The sequence below is a fragment of the Felis catus genome, chromosome A2, assembly GCF_018350175.1.
Source record: "Felis catus isolate Fca126 chromosome A2, F.catus_Fca126_mat1.0, whole genome shotgun sequence".
NCBI lineage: Eukaryota > Metazoa > Chordata > Mammalia > Carnivora > Felidae > Felis > Felis catus.
Genome location: NC_058369.1, coordinates 81475873 through 81484713, shown reverse-complemented (window position 1 = coordinate 81484713; position 8841 = coordinate 81475873).

The window sequence follows — 8841 nt, the reverse complement described above, 5'->3', positions numbered from 1 at the left end:
AAATTTGCGGAAATCAGCCAGGGGTAAGAAGGGAGGGGTGCATACAGGAGATTCAGGTAGATAGGTCATCAAACTGACATGACTATATTCTCTTCCTGGAAATCTAAGTTAACTGGGAAATCATCATCCCTAAACTTCTGAATCCGTGCTTTTCTCAGATACCAGAAAACCGAGTAAATGTAAATAGGGTCAGTCTACTTTTGTAAGAATCTTATACCAATATCTGAAGAAGAGCATCTTGGGACCAAGGTGATTTTGATATTTGGTATTCTTGCAAATTTGTTTTGAGATCATTATTGAATCTCTTCCCACATTAAATTCGAATCTAGACTCTACCTTTCTCTTCCCCTCTTTACCAACCCCCTTGGACTCTTCTCTTAAAGATTTAACGAGTGTAAGTCTAACCTAAGGGTACCACTGGAGACATCTAGAGAAAACATTTGTCTAGAAGTTACCATTGGTCTCCACTAAGGGAAACACAGAGTCTTCAGGAAGGTTTGTGGAATGAATAGAAACCAGGGGCAGAAACGTTCAGTATACATCAATCTGGTATGAATCAAGGAGCACAGGAGGGGGGGACAAAGAGAAGAACAAAATGCAGAGGCAAATTAATGATTTTAAGGATCCTAGAAAGACCCATGGGTGCGGAAAAATCCTCACAATTTGGGGTCCTCTAGGTCAAGAGGAAATTAAGGAGAAGAAGACAGAAAATCAGATCTTGCTAGTGTCAGAACTGCTGGACTTAGAGATATGGTGGGCTGCATGGGGGTAAGTGGGAGTTCAGATTTTTCAGAAACTACTTTTCTTCTCCTCTATTTGATTATCATTGATTCCTAGCTAATAAGCACTAACCAGAAGTTTGAAGGATGTAAAGTTGCTTGTGTACAGTGCCCTACATTTTCTTCTGCTTCTGCCCTCAAGGACAAATCAGCTAACCTATAAGCATTACATGCACAGGCACACATACACACGCTCACTCAAACTCAGAAACATTCAGAACATAGAAAAGGACTTTGACAATAGACATGTGGGGGCTATGAGCCACATTCCCAGGGACCGATTGTGGCCTCAATTCCCATGGCGATTATATATTCAACTCAGGGCCTACTTCTCACTCAGTACAGCCTCATTAAGAGGCAAGAGACAAAAAGAAATAAAACTGAAACACTTCAATGAGTCCAGACTGGGCACAAAGGCTGCCAGCCCCACAGCCAGATGCAGGGAGCCACTCAAATTGTCACATTACACATCTCATAGCACACTAATCGCTCCTTCGTCACCAGGGGGCCATTGTAGAAAAGGCCAGATCAGGAAACTTCGTGAAACATGCCAAGATTTTTTTTTTTTTTGCTCCAATTCATTTGCAGTTCCTTTTATTACTTTATTAGTTATGGCCAAATGAACAATTCTGAATTTCTCTTCCCATTTCAATTTGTATAAGAATCTGTGACCGGTGTGTGTGCATGTGTGTGCACACACATGTGTGTGACTGTGATACATGATGATCAATAAACAGAAAGCAGTACTCTTCCCACACTGTTCCTCTCTCATAATAAAAAAAAAATTCTTTTGGAAATATAATTTCACTTTTTTTTTTAATTCACACTTTTATTTTGAGGTGATTGTAGATTCACATTCAGTTGTAAGAGATCAGGAGCGTCTGGGTGGCTCAGTCATTTGAGCGTCCGACTCTTGATTTTGGCTCAGGTCATGATCTCATGGTTTGTGAGATCGAACCCTGAGTCCGCCCTCAGCACTGAGCCTGATTTAGATACTCTCTCCGCCGACTGAGAGTCTCTCCTCTCTCTCTCTCTACCCCTCCCCCATCTCACGCTTGCCGTCTCTCAAAATAAATAAACATTACAAAAGAAGAACGTATATAAATGGAATAAAATAGTATGGAACTTTTAAGACTGGCATAATTCTTTTGACGTCTGTGCATGTCATTACATTTATTAAGAGTTCATTTCTTTTTAGTACTGAGTAATATTCCACAGTATGGATGTACTTCTGTTTAACCATTTAATTGTTTGACCATTTATCTGTTGAAGGAAATCTAGGTTGTTTCCAGTTTGGGGCTATCACGAATAAAACTGCTATCAATAACCATGTGGTTGTTTTCATCTCCCTGAGATAAATGCCCAAGATTGCAATTGCTGGGTTGTAGGGTAAGCATATATTTAATTTTATTTGGAAAAAAAACAACCTGCTGAGCTATTTTCCATAGTGACTGTACCACTCTTGAATTTTACATTTCCATCCACAATGTATGAGAAATCTTGTTTCTCTGCATCCTCACCAACATATAGTGTTATGCTAGTTTTTACTTCAGCCTTTCTGCTACATGTGTAGTGATATGTCATGATTTTAATTACCTTTCTTCCATGGCTAATGATGTTGATCTTTTCATGTGCTTTTTTGCCATTTGTATTTCATCTTCATTGAAGTATCTGTTCATGTCTCTTTCCCATTTTTAATTGTTTTTGTTTATTTTTACTAATTTGAGAGTCATTTATATATTGTAGACACCAGTTGTTTGTTGCATGTATGGCTTGCAAATGTTTGCTCTAAATCTTGTCTTTCCATCCTCTAGCAGTGTCTTTTGCAGAGCAAAAGTTTTTATTTTGATGAAGTTCAGTTTATGCCTTTTTTCTTGTATGGATTATGCTTCTGGTGTCAAGGCTATAATCTCTTTCTCTAGCCTTCCATCCCAAAGATTTTATCCTATGCGTTTTTCTAAAAAATATATAGTTTTACATTTAAGTCTATGACTCATTTTGAATTAATTTTTACAGAGGGTGTGAGGCTTAGGCCTAGGAATATCCAGTTGCTCCAGAACCATTTGTGAAGGCTATCTTTTGACCATTGAATTCCTTATGTGTCTATGCAAAAAATTAGTTGGGCAGAAGGATGTGGGTCTGTTTCTGGTGTGAGATAATCACAAAAGATAAAGAAAAAATGACAAAGCTTCAGGAAATTAGAGAGATGCCAACAAATATGGAAGACGGTTGAAGTAATTCAGCATAGGGATAACTTCTACCCCTGAATAAAGAACCCACTGAATGGAATGCCAGGTATATTGAAAGAGAATTTTCCCAAAATGAGGGAAGAACTAAATCCACAGATTGAAAGAACATATTGTGTTTCTTGAAATTTTGATAAAAATCACTCAACACAAAAATTACTCAACATTAAGACGTACTCTAGTTCAGTTGTTAAGCTTCAAGAATAAAATAATTTTTTAGGTATTCAAACAGACAAAGCAAGCCATATTTAAGGGTGGTAAAAAAATCTGGTTAGCCTCAGACTTCTCCGAGGCAATATTCAACTCAAGAAAATAATGGAGCTATGTATATAAATTCTGAGAAAATGAAAATGTTACCCAAGAATATTAGGCCCAGATAAATTATTCAAGTGTAAAGGCAAAAGTGGACATTTTCACACATAAAAGAATGAAAGGAACAGGACATCCACGATGAAAGTTTCAAAACAACCGAAATAGCAACAACTGGGGCACCTGGGTGGCTCATGTGGTTAAGCCTCCGACTCTTGATTTCAGCTCAGATCATGATCCCAGAGTCACGAGATTGAGCCCCGCAATGGACCGTGGGCTGTCAGTGAAGAGATTGCTGCTTGGGCTTGAGATTCTCTCTTCTTCTCTCTCTGTCCCTTCCCTGTTCATGCGTATGCACGGGCACATACTCTCTCAAAAGTAAAATTAAATACTGACAATAATACTATGAAATCATCTGCCATCCTAATACAATATAATAAATACCAATTGTACTGCTCATTTATCCTAATACTGATTAACACACATTTAAAACTTGCTATCAGTCTACTTTCTGACTTATTCAAATGGGGTGATTTGAAGAGAGTTTAATAAGGGGTCTATTTACAAATGTAGGGGCAGGGTATAGAGAAATCAACAAGGGGAAATGCAGCATTCCAGAACGAGCAACTGCAGAGATCTGTCCCCACTTAGCCTCAAAGGTAGAAGAGGAAGGAGAGGCCACTAGAACCCAGAGGATAGCTGTATAAGGGGCCATGCCCTTGGCAGAGAGATGCATCAAGTCCCAGGGAAGAAGCTGAGAGATGAAGGCACCTCCCTCGCTTCTCCAGGCTTGTGTATCCTGCTGTGACTCTCATTGGCTAAACCCAGCTAAAAACCGGAGGAATCAAGCTATCTGCAGGGCAGCTCCCTAAAGCACAGAATAGAGTGGGAAAGGATGGGGAGTGGGGACAAAGGGAAGATATCCAGACACTGTTAATAAATATAGCATTTGTTGTATTATCCCATTCTCTTAAAGATTGAGTATTCGGTCACCATAGCTATGTGCTGATCCATTCTTCCATCTATCCATCCATCCTACCTTTCTAGGTACATATACACATTAAAAAGGTATCTGAAATGTTATCCTAATGTTAATGGTGATAATTTTTGGATAGTGGGATTTGGGGTATTTAAAAAAATTGAGATATAATTTATATACAATAGAATTTATCTTTTTAAAATGTAACATTAAATGGATTTTAGTATACTGTCATACAACCATCACCACTATTTCCAGAAAATGTTTATCACCCCTAATGAAACCCGTAACTATTAGCAGTCATTCCCTATTCCTCCCTGCCCTCAGCCCCTAGTAAACACTAATCTACTTTCTGTTTCTTTGGATTTCCTGTTCTGGATGTTTCATATAAATGGAACATATAATATGTGGCCTTTTGTGGCTAGCTTCTCTCATAGCGTAAAGTTTTCAAACATCCCCATTGTAACATGTATCAGCACTTCATTTGTTTAAAGTAAGCTCTGTGCTCAACATGGGGCTTGAACTCACAGCCCTGAGATAAAGAGTCACATGCTCTACTGACTGACCCAGCCAGGCATCCCAATACTTAATTCCTTTTTGTCACTGAACAATATTCCATTGTACAGGTATGCCACATTTTGTTGATCCATTCATCAGTTAGTGGACATTTGGATCATTTTCACTTTTAGGCTACTATGAATAATGCCATTATGAACATTTCTGTATAATTTTTTGTGTGGACCTATTTTTTCATTTCTGGGGTATATATAGCTAATATATACCTAGCAGTGGAATTGCGGGGTCAAGTGGTAATTCTATGTTTTACCTTTTGAAGAACTGATCAACTGTTTTCCTCAATGGTTGTACCATTTTACATTCCCATCAGCAATGTTGAGGGGTGCAATTTTTCCATAACTTCATCAACACTTGTTACTGTCTTTTTCATTGTAGCCATTTTGGCATGTGTGAAATAGTACCTTATTATAGCTTTGACTTACATTTTCCTGATGGCTCATAATATTGAGCATCTTCATGTGCTTATTGGCTGTTTGTATATCTGCTTTTGGGAAAAATATCTGTTCAAATCCGTTGTCCAATTTTTGGTAATGGATTTATTGAGATAGAATTTCACATGCCATAGAATTCATCCACTTATACAGTTGAATGGTTTTCAGTATATTCATGAAGTTGTGCCACAGTCACCACTAGTCTCAGAATATTTTAATCACCTCAAAAAATAAACCCCCTACCCATTAGTTGCCAACCTCCAATCCTCCCATTAACCCCAAGCCTAGACAGCCACTAATGTACTTTGTTTCTCTATAGGCATTTCATGTAAATGGAATGGCTGCTTTCACTTAACATAGTGTTTTCAAGGTTCATCCATGTGGTAGCCTGGATCAGTCCTTCATTCATTTTACTGCTGAATAATATTCTGTTGTATGGATATACCAAGTTTTATTTAATATTTCATTAATGGAAGAACATGTGGGTTGTTTCCACTGTTCGGCTATGATGACTCATTCTGCTATGGGTATTAGTATACAAGTGGACATGCTTTCATTTCTCTTGGGTATATATCTTGGAGTAGAATCGCTGGGTTAAATGGTAGCTCTATGTTTAACTTTTTGAGGAACTACCAGATTGTTTTCAAAAGTGGCTGTACCATTTTACATTCCCATCAGCAGTGCATGAGGGTTCTAATTTCTCCACATCCTCACCAACACTTTTTATTGTCTTTTATTTAAGCATCCTAGTGGAGGTAAAGTGGTCCCTAGGGCTTTGACTTTGACTTTGATTTTTGAGGGAGAGTAGGGGTAGTAAAGAAAATACATGCAGCAGAAGTGGCCATTGGAGAGCTTAAGAGTATTGCAAACACCAAGCTCCCAGTGGTGGCAGGTGCCCTTGACATCCTGGTCCTTCTTTGGATCCTGCTCACTTTCAGAGCTTCAGAGCTTGAATCTCCACTCACTCCATTGATTCTGTGAAGCACAAAAGTTTTTAACTTGATGAAGTCCAATTTATGTTTATTCCTTGGTTGCTTATACTGTAGGTGTCATATCTAAAAAATTCAATGCTGGGGCAACCTGGGTGGCTCAGTCGGTCGAGTGCCCAACTTCGGCTCAGGTCATGATCTCATGACTCGTGGGTTCGAGCCCCCCATCAGGTTCTGTGCTGACCAACTGCTCAGAGCCTGGAGGCTGCTTCAAATTCTGTGTCTCTTTCTCTCTCTGGCCCTCCCCTGCTTGCGCTCTGTATCTCAAAAATAAATAAATGTAAAAAAAAATTAAAAATTAAAAAAATTCAATGCCAAATCTAAGGTCATGAAGATTTATACCTGTGTTTTCTTCTAAGAGTTTTATAGTTTTGTCTTTTTGACTTACATCTTTGATCCATTTTGAGTTAATTTTTATATATGGTATGAGATAGGAGGTCCAACTTCATTCTGCATGTGGGTGTCTAATTGACTCATGACTATTTGTTGAAAGGACTACTGTTTTTCTTTTGAGTTGTTTGGGCACCCTTGTCAAAAATAAATTGCCCATAAACATGAGGGTTTATTTCTAGATTCCTAATTCTATTCCACTGTCTGTTCTTATGCTAATACCACACTACTTGATTACTGTTGCTTTGTAGTATGTCTTAAAACTTGGATGTGTGTGAATCCTTTAACTTCATTCCTCTTTTTTCAAGGTTGTTTTGGCTATCCAGGGTCCTTTGAATTTTCATATGAATTTGAGGACCAGCTTGTAAAGTTACACAGAGAATCTAGCTGAGATTCTGATCTGGATCTCACTGAATCTATAGATCCACTTGGGGGAATACTGCCATCTTCACAATATTAAATCTTCTGATACATGAACGTAAGATGTCTTTTCATTTATATAGATCCTCTTTAGTTTCTTTCAATAATGTTGTATAGTTTTCAGAGTATAAGTTTATATTCCTTTGCTAACTTTTCCTCTAAGTATTATATTCCTTGTTTTGCTTAAAAAATGGAATTATTGGGGCACTTGGGCAGCTCATTTGGACTATCTGACTCTTGATTTCAGCTCAGGTCATGGTTGCAGGGTCGTGGGATCAAATGGAGTCCTGTATTGGACTCCATTCTGGGCATAGACCCTGCTTGGGATTCTCTCTCTCTCCTTCTGCCCCTCTCCCCAGCTTGTGTGTGGTCACTCTCTCTCTCTCTCTCTCTCTCTCTCTCTCTCTCTTAAATAAAGAATTATTTTCTTAATTTCATTTTCAGATTGCTTTCCTTTATTTTTGAAAGATCATTTCACTGGATATAGAATTCTTGGCCCAATCTTTTTCTTTCAGCACTTTGAGTATGTTATATCACTGTCTTCTGGCCTCTGTGGTTTCTGATGGGAAATCAGCTACTAATCTTACTGAAGATCAAGTATATGTGATAAATTGCTTTTCTTTTGCTGCTTTTGAGGTTTCCTTTGTCTTTCTAGGTATGGGTCTCTTTGAGCTTATCTTACTTGGAATTTGTTGAGCTCTTTGGACACATAGATCACTGTTTTTCATCAAACAGTATCAAACCTTTGATTTCTTCAAAGGTTCTTTCTGCCCCTTTCTCTCTGTCCTCTGTCTCTGGGACTTGCGGACATGTGTACATTGGTATGGTTGAGGGTATCCACAGGATTTTGAGGCTGTGTTCATTTTACTTTATTCTTTTTTTAATTCTTCAGACTGATCATCTCAGTTGACCTATCCTCAGTCCTCCGATTCTTTCTTCCTACCAGTTCGTGTCTGCTTTTGAACCCCTCTAGTGAATTTTTTCATTTCAGTTATTGCATTTTTCAATTCCAGATTTGTGATTTTTAAAAAAAAATAATTATTTCTGTCTTTTTATTGATATTCTATATTTGGTGGGCGAAGGGCAGAGAAAGAAGGAGACACAGAATCTGAAGCAACCTCCAGCTTCTGAGCTGTCAGCACAGAGACTGATAGGGGCTTGAACCCATGAACCATGAGATCATGACCTGATGCTCAACCAATGGAGCCACCCAGGTCCCCCACTGCCCCCTGCTGTGGGGACACTGTCTATTGATTTTTTCCCTCTGAGTATGACCATATTTTCTTATCTTATAGTTTTTGGTTGATAACTCGACTTTTTTTTTTGTATTAAAATTTTTTTTTTAACATTTATTTATTGTTGAGAGACAGAGTGAGACAGAGCATGAGCATGGGAGGGGCAGAGAGAGGAGGAGACACAATATTTAAAGCAGGCTCCAGGCTCTGAGCTGTCAGCACAGAGCCTGGTGCGGGCTTGAACACACCAACTGGGAGATCATGACCTGAGCTGAAGTTGGACGCCCAACCGACTGAGCCACCCAGGCACCCCTGATAACTGGACTTTTTAAATAATATAGTGTCAATTGTGAATATCTGATTCTACTCCCGTCCCAGGCTTTGTTGTTGCTCTTTGCTTTTGTTTGTTTTCTGAATGAATTACTTAAAGTCATGTGTGACGGCTGAAGTCTGCCTGGTTAGCTTAACGGTCACGTAATGATTGGAC